The following is a 15806-nucleotide window of genomic DNA, read 5'->3' on the forward strand; positions in this document are numbered from 1 at the left end:
TTCCTTTGTCCATCAAGGGCCTTTCTACCACAGCATGAAAAACTATTCAATGACCCAGACTCCATCACTTTCTAGGGAAGAGAATTCAAGACTTCCAGGGATTAATGACCTTTAAGGAGCACTAATACTGAAGCCTGTTAATGGAGGTGCTAGCCTCCCTCACCCACTTCCAGCTGAGGCCTAAGCAGGGTCACTTTCCAGGTTTTCATACCCTTGTAATTGCCTTTATTTAAGTTTAATTAACTAGCCTTGGACCAACTCTTCTCTCCCTCAAACTAAATGTGCAATTCAATCATGTTCTGATCACTGCTACCTGGAGGCTTATTTACCGTGAGATCTGTTTCACTTGTTTGTGGGGTGGGCTCAGTTAAGTGGGGGTGTGTAGTCTGTCTTGAGAAGAAGTTGAAAAGCTGCTTTCTTGAACCTCATTAATTAATCCTGCCTCATTTGTGCTAGGTCTAGAATTGCAAGCTCACTTGTTGGCTCCAGAATGCGCTGTTCTATGAAATTGTCCCAAAAATGCTATGAAATTATATTCAGTCTGCCCTTGGTGACCTCGTCCAATCTATATGTTGAATAAGACCACTCATGATTATCACGGTGCCTTTCTTAGAAGCACTAACTATTTATTTCTGTATATCCCATCCAAAAGTTACTGTCAGGAGGCCTATAAACTTATCCCACAATTGACAGACAGACACCACACACATGCGCACCACAAATGGAGAGACACACACACCCCCAGACAGGCAGACAGATGCACCCCCCAGGCAGGCACCCCCCGAGACTGGCAGGCAGACACACATCCCAGACAGGCAGGAAGATAACCCCCTATCCCCAGACAGGCAGGCAGACACCACCACCCCCCTCAGACAGGCAGGCAGACATCACCCCAGACAGGCAGGTAGACATCCCCCCCACAGACAGGCAGGTAGACATCCCCCCCTCCCCCCACATACAGGCAGGTAGACCCCCCCCCCCCCGCCAGACAGGCAGGCAGACAATCCACCACCCCAGACAGACAGGCAGACCCCCCCAGACAGGCAGGCAGACATCACCCCAGACAGGCAGGTAGACATCCCCCCCACAGACAGGCAGGTAGACATCCCCCCCTCCCCCCACATACAGGCAGGTAGACCCCCCCCCCCCCCGCCAGACAGGCAGGCAGACAATCCACCACCCCAGACAGACAGGCAGACCCCCCCAGACAGGCAGGCAGACAACCCACCACCCCAGACAGACAGACAGACCCCCCCCCCCAGACAGGCAGGCAGACACACTCCCCAGACAGGCAGGCAGACATCCCCCCCACCTGCCAGATGGGCAGGCAGACCACCGACCACCCCAGACAGACAGGCAGACCCCCCCCCAGGCAGGCAGACAGACACACTCTCCAGACAGACAGGCAGACACACTCCCCAGAAGGCAGGCAGGCATTCTCCCAGACAGGCAGACAGCCACACTCCCCAGACAGACAGGCAGACCACTCCCCAGACAGGCAGGCAGGCAGGCACACTCCCCAGACAGACAGGCAGACACACTCCCCAGACAGGCAGACACAGCCCCCAGACAGGCAGACAGACATCCCCCCCAGACAGGCAGGCAGTCACCCCCCCCCCCCCCCCAGACAGGCAGGCAGTCATCCCCCCAGACAGACAGGCAGACCCCCCAGACAGTCAGGCAGACACAATCCCCAGACAGGCAGGCAGACATCCCCCCCAGACAGGCAGACAACCACTCTCCCCAGACAGACAGGCAGACATCCCCCCAGACAGGTAGGTAGACCCCCCCACCTGCCAGATGGGCAGGCAGACCACCCACCACCCCAGACAGACAGGCAGACCCCCCACCACCACTCCCCCCCCCCCCCAGACTGGCAGGCAGACACATTCTCCCAGATAGACAGGCAGACATACCCCCAGACAGGCAGGTAGACCCCCTCCCCCCCCCACAGATAGGCAGGTAGACACCCCACCACCACTCTCCCCCCCCCCCCCCCCTAGACTGGCAGGCAGACACACTCCCCCAGACTGGCCGGCAGACACATTTCCCAGACAGGCAGACAGAACTCCCCTCCCCCCAGACTAGCAGACAGACAGGGACACAAATGCCACACAAACATGCAAAACACAACCATGTACGCAGGTGCACACATGCAGAAATGTTCACATACACAGACACAATAAGGCCTGCACAGTCACACATAAATATACACAATTGAACAGCTTAATCAGGCTTGCAGGCTCAGCTCACATTTGTTGTATATACCAGAAAGTAACTATCACAATTTGTGCTAGTGGCACTATTGCATCCTGTGGAAAAGCAAATTGGATTGAAGAAAAATACATAAGACCTCAAGAACAATGATGCTCATAGTTTGAACACAAGAAATAAGTGCAGAAGTAGGCCACATGGCCCATTGAGCCTGCTGCACCATTCAATATGATCATGGCTGATCCTGGGCTTCAACTCCATTTCCCTGTCTGCTCCCCATATCCTTTAATTCCCCAAGAGACCAACAATCTCGCCATAAATGTATTTAACACTAGAGCATCCACAACCCTCAGGGGAGAGAATTCCAAAGATTTACAACACTCTCGGTGAAGCAATTTCTCCTCATCTCAGTCCTAAGTGATCAACCTCTTAGCCTGAGACTAGTTACGCATTTACACGTCAAATTCCATGCAGAAGATTCACATAGGTCTGGAATCTATGTGTATTTTACTGCTGCAATAAAGTGAAAGCTTGAGGCATTGAACTCCTATGACAATCTCAGCGGGGCCACATTAATAATCGTTGCTCTCACAGCTGCATGATGCACGGGTTACGGACTATTTCTGTGCAAAGGACTCAGTTTGCACTGCCTCATGTGGGAGCTGTTAGCTCGCGGAGCCCTCAGTGGATCTTAGAAAAGAAGAGCCTCAGTTTGGAACAGTACCCCTTGGGAGGGTAAAATTGCAATATCCACTCACTCCATTTCACAACACCCTCTTGACACTTTGTAGTATGTCAATTTCCACGTATACTGTGCATGCGAGCAGGTGCGCACACACTTGCATGCAAGTTAATATATGCACATCCATGAAAGAAGGACTTGCATTCATATGGCACCTTTCATGACCACAGGATGTCCCAATTCCCTCGCAATCTATTAAATACTAGGGCAGTTATTGCTGCAATTTAGAAAATGCAGCAGTCAATTTACACACAGTAGACCCCCACATACAGCAATATAACAACATTCACATCATATGTTTTCAGTGGCGTTGGGTGAGGGATAAATATTGGTGAAGACACTGGGGAGAACTCCCTGCTCTCCTTCAAATAATGTCATGAGGTATTTTAGTGGATGTGGAGGCATAGTGGTATTATCAGTGGAGGAGTGAGCGAAGGACACAGGGTAATGCTCTGGAGACCCAGATCCAAATCCCGCCACGGCAGATGGTGAAATTTGTATTGAAAAATTAAAACTCTAATGATGACAATGAAACCATTGTCGATTATCGTAAAAACCCATCTGGTATTCTGCCATCCATACTTGGTCTGGCCTACACGTGACTCCAGGTCCACAACAGTATGGTTAACTCTTAAGTGCCCCCCCCCCCCCAACCTAACCCCTATGGGCCACAGGATACCTGATCAGGATGACAACTCACCCCCACTGTGATCCCACAACAAGGCCACCAGGGTACTCCTAGCAACCTCAATTTGGCAAAATTCCCACCCATTCAATAAACCTCAGGGTGGGTGGACCATCTGCCCCCTACTGTGTCAATGGTAAAATGCCACAGCGGCTGGAATGCCACCAACCACTGGGTGTTACAGCCTCTCCCATCCTCAGCTACACCCCACCCACCAAAACACACACCTTCAGATTCTGCAAAATCCAAGCCCTGATTTGGGATATGAATCTATAGCCTTTTGATTCAGAGCTGAAAGTGCAACACTGAACCGTGGCTGACACCTGAACATAACTATATGTTTATAAATTGCAATAAATGGCCAAAGAAAGTCTCAAAGGCTCCAGCAGAATAAATTATATGACACTGAGCCTGTCTGCCAATTCAAGTGTTTCCACGATCACTTGGGGCTTTATAATTCCTGCAGGGGCAGTGCAGAGGTGCCCTGGTTTGGGGTGCTTTCTCAACCCATTAAATCACCTTTATTCCCCTGTAGATTTACACCAGCTGAACACGCCCGAATGCACAGTCAGGTTAAATAACGTCCCGACTGACCACTGGAGCACGGAGCCCCGTTTGAAACATTATAGCTGAGTGTCCATTATGCCAGGACTCAGATAATATACCTGCTCGAACAGTGATTACTCCATATTTCTAAGGGCATGTACAGAGTTCTCACAGAACAATGAGAGATAGCCAACAGTATAGCTGTGGTCCTAAAGAGAAAATGCTGGAAAATCTCAGCAGGTCTGGCAGCATCTGTACGGAGAGATTTTACCTTTTTACCTTTTCCATGTTTAACATCCCAGGCCCAAAACACTCATTCCAGGTTAAGCAGCGTTTAATTTGCATCTCTTTCAATTTGGTCTATTGCATTCGCTGCTTCCAATGTGGTCTCCTCTATATCGGAGAGACCAAACGCAGACTGGGTGATCGCTTTGCTGAGCATCTTCAGTCTGTGTGCATTCAGGACCCTGACCTTTCCGTTGCTTGCTATTTTAACACAAGACCCTGCTCCCATGCCCACATGTCTGTCCTTGGCCTGCTGCAATGTTCCAGTGAAGCTCAACGCAAACTGGAGGAACAACATGTCATCTTCTGGTTAGGCATGCTACAGCCTTCCGGCCTGAACATCGCATTCAACAACTTCAGATGATCAGCTCTACCCCACCCGGCCCATTTGTTTTCATCCCATTTCATTTTAACTATCTTTTACCATTTCTTTCTTGTCTTTCTTTATAGATATTTACCCCCATCTTATCCACCTTTCCTTACCCTTTCTCCCTTTTGCTTTCCTCTTCCCCTCCCCCCACATCTCCAACTGTCACAGTTTACCCTCTGATGTTAGTTTCTCTGCTGTTTGGCCTTTCACATCTTTTGTTCTCTCTGGGGACTGCCATTAGTGCTCTTTCGCTTTAATTCTGTGGCCATTAGCACCCGGTTTCCCTGGGTTTCTCTGGCTGTGATTCTTGGTTCATTCTCTCACTCCACAGTATAAATATTTCCCACTTTCTCTTTTTACCTTTGACAAATGGTCATCTGGACAAAAACATTAGGTATTTTCTCTCCCTATAGATGCTGCCAGACCTGCTGAGATTTTCAACCATTTTCTCTTTAGTTTCAGTATCCAGCATCCGCAGTAATTTGCTTTTATTTAGTAGAGCTACTGGCAGCATGTCCCATAACACCTCAAATCACAACTGAAAGCAGGTTTCACTCCAGAGACAGAAGTACAGAACCCCAGACAAAACTCCCAGTGCAGCACTGAGTGAGGGCAGGACTGTGAAAGGGAGGGCAGGGCTGTCAGAGGGAGGGCAGGGCAGTCAGAGGGAGGGCAGGGCTGTCAGAGGGAGGGCAGGGCTGTCAGAGGGAGGGCAGGGCTGTCAGAGGGAGGGCAGGGCTGTCAGAGGGAGGACCGGGCTGTGAGAGGGAGGGCAGGGCTGTCAGAGGGAGGGCAGGGCTGTCAGAGGGAGGGCAGGGCTGTCAGAGGGAGGGCAGGGCTGTCAGAGGGAGGACCGGGCTGTGAGAGGGAGGGCAGGGCTGTCAGAGGGAGGGCAGGGCAGTCAGAGGGAGGGCAGGGCTGTCAGAGGGAGGACCGGGCTGTGAGAGGGAGGGCAGGGCTGTCAGAGGGAGGGCAGGGCAGTCAGAGGGAGGGCAGGGCTGTCAGAGGGAGGGCCGGGCTGTCAGAGGGAGGGCAGGGCTGTCAGAGGGAGGGCAGGGCTGTCAGAGGGAGGACCGGGCTGTGAGAGGGAGGGCAGGGCTGTCAGAGGGAGGGCAGGGCTGTCAGAGGGAGGGCAGGGCTGTCAGAGGGAGGGCAGGGCTGTCAGAGGGAGGGTGAGGCTGTCAGAGGAAGGGAAGGGCTGTCAGAGGGAGGGCAGGGCTGTCAGAGGAAGGGCAGGGCTGTCAGAGGGAGGGCAGGGCTGTCAGAGGGAGGGCCGAGCTGTCAGAGGGAGGGCCGAGCTGTCAGAGGGAGGGCCGAGCTGTCAGAGGGAGGGCCGAGCTGTCAGAGGGAGGGCAGGGCTGTCAGAGGGAGGGCCGGGCTGTCAGAGGGAGGGCCGAGCTGTCAGAGGGAGGTAGGGCTGTCAGAGGAAGGGAAGGGCTGTCAGAGGGAGGGCAGGGCTGTCAGAGGGAGGGCAGGGCTGTCAGAGCGAGGGCAGGGCTGTCAGAGCGAGGGCAGGGCTTTCAGAGGGAGGGCCGGGCTGTCAGAGGGAGGGCCGGGCTGTCAGAGGGAAGGCAGGGTTGTCAGAGGGAGGGCCGGGCTGTCAGAGGGAGGGCAGGGCTGTCAGAGGGAGGGCAGGGCTGTCAGAGGGAGGGCAGGGCTGTCAGAGGGAGGGCCGGGCTGTCAGAGGGAAGGCAGGGCTGTCAGAGGGAGGGCAGGCTTGTCAGAGGGAGGGCCGGGCTGTCAGAGGGAAGGCAGGGCTGTCAGAGTGAGGGCTGGGCTGTCAGAGGGGCAGGCAGGGCTGTCGGGGGGGGGGGGGGGGGGGGGGCGGCGGGCAGCGCTCAAATGAAACATCAACAGGTAGATGTCAAACATTCCAAGGGAAAGAGGAAGAGTTCTCCCCATTTTAGGACCATTATGCAACCATCCAGGGACACCAGCAGAACAGACTGTGAGAGACAGTCTATCCTCCTGTTTACTGTGAGAGACAGTCTATCCTCCTGTTCACTGTGAGAGAGTCTATCCTCCTGTTCACTGTGAGAGACAGTCTATCCTCCTGTTCACTGTGAGAGACAGTCTATCCTCCTGTTCACTGTGAGAGACAGTCTATCCTCCTGTTCACTGTGAGAGACAGTCTATCCTCCTGTTCACTGTGAGAGACAGTCTATCCTCCTGTTCACTGTGAGAGACAGTCTATCCTCCTGTTCACTGTGAGAGACAGCCTATCCTCCTGTTCACTGTGAGAGACAGTCTATCCTCCTGTTCACTGTGAGAGACAGTCTATCCTCCTGTTCACTGTGAGAGACAGTCTATCCTCCTGTTCACTGTGAGAGAGTCTATCCTCCTGTTCACTGTGAGAGACAGTCTATCCTCCTGTTCACTGTGAGAGACAGTCTATCCTCCTGTTCACTGTGAGAGACAGTCTATCCTCCTGTTCACTGTGAGAGACAGTCTATCCTCCTGTGCACTGTGAGAGACAGTCTATCCTCCTGTTCACTGTGAGAGACAGTCTATCCTCCTGTTCACTGTGAGAGACAGTCTATCCTCCTGTTCACTGTGAGAGACAGTCTATCCTCCTGTTCACTGTGAGGGAGAGACTGCACAACATCAGAATTTCTGGAGAAATTACAACTGTTGATTTCGTGTTGTGGTTTGTTGGATGAGGAATTTACAGACTCAGAAACTCTCCCACCCGCACAGCGAAATGCCCGCGCTTATCTCACTGAAAAGCTGGGAAAGACTGGGACAATATTTGGGGAATCCATTTTGACTAAATTGACAGAGGTCAGTGATGGGGCCCAACTGATCCCTTTCAACATGAAAATAAACTGGAGAAATGTTTCTGCAAGGAGCGTCTGCAAGTTATCAAACACTGGCTCAGTGAGTGACTGATGTTTGGGCCAGATTATTGAAGCGGTCCGTCTCCAGCTCAGATCAGCGCTGTCTTTACCTGAGTAACCTTTCGCTGGGTTGGAAGCGGGTGTGAGCTGCTTAAATGCTTCGGTTCGGTGTTTCAAACATTGCAAACTCCCATTCAGGAGGCAAATCAAATTCAGTCAAACAGAAATGTCGTTGAAGCTGGCAATATCAGTCAGGGCAGCATTGGTGGAGAGTTGGAGCCAGTTAACGTTTGGAGGTGGTGATGTCCGCGGGTTAACTCTGTCTCTGCAGGTTAAACCTCGTGGTTACCACACTGTCAATAAACTGCTGATGCTGGCAATTTCTTTCACGCACATTGGAAGCTTTGGTCGCGTGAAAGTGAGCTATTCACACATTCGAGGCTTCACAAACTCAGGCGAATCTTGTCTTCATTTAATCATCTGTAGCCGCACCCCCCCCCCCCCCCCCCCCCGCCCCAGGGGGCCACTACCCCCTCCACACCAGCCCACAAAGACAATGTCACATTGATTACTCAATAGTGCTCAAGTTCAGGAAAACTGGCCAATTCCTCGCTCCCTTCCCCAACCCACTCACCCGAGGAGGGAGCAGTGCTCCGAAAGCTAGTGGTTCGAAACAAACCCTGTTGGGCTTTAACCTGGTGATGTTTCTCAACACAAGGATGCTGGGGCCACTTATGGTCCACAGAACTGGGTAAGGAGCATGGCACTTCTGACAGAATGGCACCTCTGACAGCATGGCACTTCTGACAGAATGACACCTCTGGCAGCATGGCACCTCTGGCAGCATGGCACCTCTAGCAGAATGGCACCTCTAGCAGCATGGCCCCTCTGGCAGCATGGCACCTCTAGCAGCATGGCACCTCTGGCAGCATGGCACCTCTGGCAGCATGGCCCCTCTGACAGCATGGCACCTCTGGCAGCATGGCACCTCTGACAGCATGGCACCTCTGACAGCATGGCACCTCTGGCAGCATGGCACCTCTGGCAGCATGGCACCTCTGGCTGCATGGCACCTCTGGCTGCATGGCACCTCTGGCTGCATGGCACCTCTGACAGCATGGCCCCTCTGACAGCATGGCCCCTCTGACAGCATGGCACCTCTGACAGCATTGTGCCTCTGACAGCATGGCACCTCTAGCAGCATGGCACCTCTAGCAGCATGGCACCTCTAGCAGCATGGCCCCTCTGGCAGCATGGCCCCTCTGACAGAATGGCCCCTCTGGCAGCATGGCACCTATGGCAGCATGGCACCTCTGGCAGAATGGCCCCTCTGACAGCATGGCACCTCTGGCAGCATGGCACCTCTGGCAGCATGGCCCCTCTGACAGCATGGCACCTCTAGCAGCATGGCACCTCTGGCAGCATGGTACCTCTGACAGAATGGCATCTCTAGCAGCATGGCACCTCTGACAGCATGCATGGTACCTCTAGCAGCATGGCCCCTCTGACAGTATGGCACCTCTGACTACTCACTCAGCAAGTGAGAACAATAAATAAAATATCCTAATTAAATCTCGCATTCCACAGTCCAATGTACTCCACGGCTCACTGCTGTGATGTTGGGGGCGTGGCAGCCAACCTGCGCACAGCAAGATCCCACAGACAGCAACGAGATCATCTTTCCTGATGATGCTGCTTTGGGGGTGACCGTGGGCCAGGACACCGGGAAGACCTCTCCTGCCCCATATGCAATAATGGTCAAGCACCCTTTCCCATTCATGACAGGCAACAGAGACGCAATTTTACGTTTAATCTGCAAGATGGCACTGGCAACAGTGCTGCACTCCCTCAATCCTCCACTGGGGCGGAAAGCGTTTCTCTGCGTCATTTATATACTTCCCCAACCCCAGATTATTCTATTTGATTTGATTTATTATTATCACATGTATTAGTATACAGTGAAAAGTATTGTTTCTTGCTGTACAAACAATGCATACCGTACATAGGGAAGGAGAGACTGCAGAATATAATGTCACAGTTATAGCAAGGTGTCGAGAGAAGATCAACTTAATTCTAATGCCACATCACAACAAAACTGCAATGCATTCCAAGCCAAAAAATAACTTTTGAGAGATGAATAACGTGTCTACAGTGGACAAGAACCTATTAAGAGGTGATGAGAGACGGTGGGAATATCGCAGCAGTTAGTCCTGACGCCGGGCTTGGGACGCAGGTTCAAATCCCACTCGAGCAGATCTGGTAGAATTTAAATTCAATTAAATCTGGAATGCAAGGGCGGCTATTGGGTGGGTGATCTGTGGCTGTAAAAGCTCATCTGTCACCCCATCCTTTCAATTGTTATAAGATGCCCCAGTGAAACTCCCCAGAGGAGCACATGGATTGGTATTCCTGTTCTGCAGAAGAATGTGTTAAGTTTTGCCATTTTTAAAAAGCACCGTTGCCGTTCAGTCGGTGCCTTGTTCAAGCACGGAAAAAGTTTCCTCCTGAGGAGTTGCTGCGAGGCTTCGGGACTGTCTCACACTCAGAGGTGGAAAGCAAATTGACCCTTTCTCTCTCTCCCTCCTGGAATTTCAGACAGCGAGGATCAGTAGTTCCTCCGGCTGGTGGGGGTGGGTCGGATCTGAGTCAGTCCACCGCCTCACCAACTCCCAGGTTCCCGGGGAACGGGGAAGTCTCAGGTGGTCACAGAGACACAGAGCGAGGAAGGTTCTGGCTATTGTCGAGGGCTGTCAGTGTTGGAGGAATCTGTGATTGTCCCTCCCTGGTCCCGGGGGTTGGACGGGGAAACACAACGAGAAAATACATGGCAAACCTCCTGCAGAATGGAAATACATTTCAGGACACACGGAGTCTCTTTCTTTGAATAAGGCACAACTTGCAACCCAAACCAAGGTTGTGGCCCTCTGCCTTGCAGGCTAAATGTGCTGATGAGCAGTCACTTCACACTGAACCCGGGTCACCAGGAGTAAAAGCTGCCGTGGAGAGCGAGTGGCCATTTTCTGCTAACAGCTGACCTCTTTCAAGCCAGACCACCAAAACCCTGTGCTTCTGAAGAGCCCTCTCCAACTCCAGCCCGATTTAGTCTAAATATCTGCCCAGAATCAGCCCCATATCTCTGACAAGCTCTAACCCCCTCGACCAGCCGCAGACAGTAAATTATAAAATAGCTCAAACTAGCTGGGGAAAGACGACGTGGAAATCTCCTGGATATTTACAAGCCGGATCCATTTCAGCATCTGTTAATTCCCTAACCAGTCTGGTTGTTCTGCACTGACAGATAATATCGCGCACCTTCTCCATTCGCAACTCTCCCAGATAGCGAGACGGGGAGAAGAGGAGGGGGGGGGGGGTTAATGTTTGCAGGGGCTCACCCTGATCATGGGCCCCCCCATTACATCACCAATTTGCATTTCGACATCAGCTTGTAAAAGTCTCCTTGAGCAAGTCTGCCCGAAAGCAAGAAAAAAAAACCCGAACCCTCCACTTTCAAACCTGGATTTAATTACCGGCCCCGACTCTGGAATTGCTGGAGATGGATGGACAAGGTGAAATAATTATCACACCGACTGTGCCGCACCCACCCTTCAGTCCCTGTAAAGCGTGGACATATAAAACTGGATCCGAATGTTAGCCAGTCCTTTTGTTTGGCAGATATTTGGGAATCAGGATATTATTTGCCATTTCTTTCCTATTTCTAGCTCCTTTTTATTTGCTCCTAAATCACGTTTCGATGAAAATGAAATGAAAAAATGAAATGAAAATCGCTTATTGTCACGAGTAGGCTTCAATGAAGTTACTGTGAAAAGCCCCAAGTCGCCACATTCCGGCGCCTGTCCGGGGAGGCTGGTACGATGAAGACTCCACTTTGCTGTGTCCTTTTCCTCCACGACAGCCCTGTCCATAAACTCAGGCATTAGATGGCAATCAATTAGCATCTTGTCTACGCTTTGGAGATGCTCAAGATCTCCTCTATCATGTACTGCTGCGTATCGGGTGTCTGATTTCACTCTGGCGTTGGCCAAAGGCACTCATTCAAACACGGTTTATAGACATTCGCCTCCACTTGATGTACTGGGGTCGCAATCATTACCCCCCTTATTCAAAAGCAAAACAAAGCAAAGTAAAATCAATGTAATATTTCCTAGTGACTGCTTTTTTTCCACGTTGGTGAAAGTCGGAGTAATATTTCACCAGCCGCGCCGTGATTCGATGGGAGGTTGTTTGAAAGAGATAAACTTTTAAAGTTCGCTTTTCAAAGTTGTCTCGTCCTTTGGCTGTGAGCTGGTGTTTCACTGCCGCCTTGCGGCCACACCGCGGATCTGCAGCCTGTCAGATCCCAGACGGCCGGAGATCAGAATGTCTGGGGCGGGGGTGGGGGGTTAGGGGGATGGGTGGGTGCAGACTCTCCTTAGCTGCACGTGGAAGAACAGACAAGTCTGCAGCTCTCAGCTTGTCTCGTAGCCTGCAAGTAACCCTGCATTTAAACACCGTGCACTCCCAGTGTCACACACATCGATCCTCTGTGAAGGGGCTTTCAGCCAGAATTTATAACTTTTGCAAACAATAAGTTACAATGTTCGACTTTGAGAGTTTTGTTCCTGGTTTATTGGATTGTCGATCAAAATAGACTTTTAACTGTACGGTCATTACAATACTTATTTATAAATCATAGTTTCAATAAGGCAACTTAAACAAGTCTAAATTTCTTCAATAGCTTTAAAGAAGGCAACTTTTTAAAACGTGAGACCAAAAAGTATCTCTATACATCGGGAAAGTTTATATTTGCGTGTGTGGCTGTCAGCTAATATGTGTCTGTGTGTGTATGTGACTGCGTGCGCTTCTGTGTGACTGTGTGTGACTGTGTAGATTTCTATTGATGGTTGCCTGTGTGAATTTGTGTGACTGTGTGTTTGTGTGACAGTGTGTCTGTGCGACTGTATATATATCTCTGTTGACGGTTGCCTGTGTGACTGTGTGTGTCTGTGTGTGTGTCTGTGTGACTGTGTGTGTGACTGTATATCTGTTGATGGTTGCCTGAGTGATAGCATGTCTGGCTGCTGTGTTTTCGAAGTGCGTGTTGAAGCCACAGTCAGTGGCTACCCCCCACCCCCACCCACCCCACACAGGAGCCGACCCACGGTCTGTCCCGCCCCACCCCACGGGCTCACCCTTCGCAATGCGCCCAAGTCAAGGATCAGTTCTGGGAGTTTTAGCTGAAAGTGAATGAGTCTCATTTCACACAACCCAGCTCGCCAGGGATAACTCGAGGACTTCTCAATGCGCTCCCGTTACTCCGAGCTGAATGCAAATCTCACGGCTGCACAAAGTACCAGCGGGTACTTTAAAATGGGGCAACAGACGGAACCGAGTCAGTCACGTCCCCGGAACCTTGTCCAGTAACTCAATTCTGACATTCTCCACTTAATCTACCCGATTGTATCAATTTGAGAGTTTAGACAGAGGCATTAATTACACAATATTCAGCCTAATTTAAAATGTATATCTGAATATTTCTGCATCTGCATCCAAATGGCTTCTGAAATTGTAAATAAAATTCGTCCTCATAATAGACCCCAGGGCGGCACACACGGGAGTGAAATCCTCGCTAACACAAACACAAAATCGCTGGTAACAAACTCTGAAGTTGGAGGAAAAGAGGGCAAACCTGTGCAAATGGGGAATCCCAGTCGCCGGAGGCTACAGTGCTGTCTGAAGTCAGGAGGGCACAGGGCTGGAGGGCTTGAACTTGGGGAAAGTCCTGTTTGCTGCTGTTGCTCCGCAGTCTCTCCCCGTTGTGTCTGCAGTGAAGCGCTCCTGTGTTGGGAAGCCCAGCTTAATACTGACCTATTCTATAACCCATGCAACAGCGGGGGGGGGGGGGGGGGAGCAGCTTTCGTAAACCGTTACGAAACGAGACCTTAAAGAGGGAGGAGGGCAACGTGAAGAGGGAAAAAGAGTGTCATGGTTTGATACTGCAGTGTCTGATTTGAACAAAGAGCTGCCAACTCTCCACATACTTGTCTAACGTAATTACATTCCATTGCTAATACGATGATCATATCCACACAGCATTGCAAACCAGGGGCTCAAGCTCCAAACACAAGGCTGGAGACAGTGAACCACGCACAAACCGGTGCCCTGACAGTGAACATAAGGATCACTTCGTTGAAATAAGCACACCATTATTCGCGGCATTCTGTCCACGTGTTTATCGATCATTGCTTTCCCTGTTAAAAAAATATCCCCAATATTTTAAAACTAGTATGTCTGGCGTGAGGGAGAAATTCAAGGATTAGCGTTTCAAACCGATGATCTTCCATCAGAATTAGGATTGTGCAATGTTTGTTTCCAATCTGTGAGTGTTGTTGATGTGGGAGAGCTTCCAAAAACGTGCGGTTCGAATTTTTGCGAATGGGACTTCAGCATTCACGTGTTCTCCCAGTTAAAACATCTCCCCTGCTCCTCAACCCCATCCCACCCCGTCCCTCCTGCAAGAAATGGAAAGAGTAATAATCTCCAGTGAAGCATTCCTCCCCCCCCCTCGTCTGTCGTCTGTTTAACTCCCCAATCGGAGTGTCCCTCTCCCCGTCCTGCCCTGGCTCCGTTTGAACGTGGGTTCAGTCCTAGGGAGGGGGGCTATCACACACTTTCTGACAGCAGGAAGTTTATTTCTGCTCATTTGTAAGAGGATCTTTTCTTAAAACGTCAATGTTAAGAATTAAATGTGAACTTCTTACTATTACCAACAATCTGGAAGATTGTGGATAACGTGACCTGTCTAGACATAACTGCAGAATAAAGTGAGATTGCGAAATATAGGATCCAATCAACTCATCACCAGGAGTCGAGTGAATGGGGTTCCTTGGATTAACTCAGTCTGGATCCCATAAAAAGCAGGATCCAAACTGGGAATTCAGAGATAATCTTCCACTGGTGAAGATGATTGGTTGGTGGTTTGCCTGATTTGGGAAACAGTTGGGAGCGGAGGGGACAGGGAAGAATAGTTTTGCTATTTGTCTTCGCCAGTGAAGATTCTTCAATATTGGGGTAAGTAAAGGGGACGGTCTCTTTAAGGAATCAGCCAAAGGGGCAAGAGTACAATTTGTTCTCACACACTTAACAGGTTTCACCTGAAATTAGTTTTACAGTTTCATAGTAAGTGCTGGAGCTTCTCCCCTGGGAACTGGGAATTTTAAAACTATTCTCAGAAAGCATAATTTATATTTTTTAAACTTGGCTTGAGAAATATTCAATGCTTTCCAGTTTTGAATTAACAGGAACACCCAAATTCACTCTTGGAATGTATATGGGGGAGCCTTTTATCTTCAGAGGCTGAATATGAAGTAGTCTGCAGGATGGAAAAAAATATCTGACCAAGGAAATCAAACTCAAAGCAGTGGAAGCTTTTGGAGTTTTCATTCTCTGAAGATTTACAGTGTCACTCACAACCCCCCCCCCCCAGCCCCCCACCACACACACAAACACACATGCACACATAAATGCACATATACCCCCACACACATACACATAAACACACATATACCCCCACACACAGACACATAAACACACATATACCCACACACACATACACATAAACACACATATACTCACACACACATACACATATACTCACACACATAAACACACATATACCCACACACACATACATATACACACATATACCCACACACACATACATATACACACATATACCCACACACACATACATATACACACATATACCAACACACACATACATGTACACACATATACCCATACACACATACACATAAACACACACATACCCGCATACACATACACATAAACACACATATACCCACACACACATACATATACACACATATACCCACACACACATGCATATACACACATATGCTCACACACACATACATATACACACATATACCCACACACACATACACATACACACACATATACCTGTACACACACAAACATAAACACACATATACCCACACACACATACATATACACACATATACCCACACACATACATATACACACATATACCCACATATACATACATATACACACATATACCCACACACACATACACATAAACACACA

General features: G+C 50.0%; 1 protein-coding gene across 4 annotated transcripts in view; it reads right to left on the minus strand.

The window, feature by feature from the left end:
* LOC119976369 (collagen alpha-1(XII) chain-like) overlaps positions 1-13546 on the minus strand; it is a 370037-nt gene extending 356491 nt beyond the window's left edge. For 3 of the 4 annotated variants that reach the window (XM_038816870.1, XM_038816860.1, XM_038816879.1), the window contains exon 1: positions 13366-13546. The gene's annotated coding sequence lies outside the window, so the exon portion shown is untranslated. The remainder of the gene's footprint in view (positions 1-13365) is intronic. The other variant, XM_038816884.1, reaches the window with a different exon arrangement.
* Positions 13547-15806: the final 2260 nt, after the last annotated feature.

This window comes from Scyliorhinus canicula, chromosome 1, assembly GCF_902713615.1.
Source record: "Scyliorhinus canicula chromosome 1, sScyCan1.1, whole genome shotgun sequence".
NCBI classification, from domain to species: Eukaryota; Metazoa; Chordata; class Chondrichthyes; order Carcharhiniformes; family Scyliorhinidae; genus Scyliorhinus; species Scyliorhinus canicula.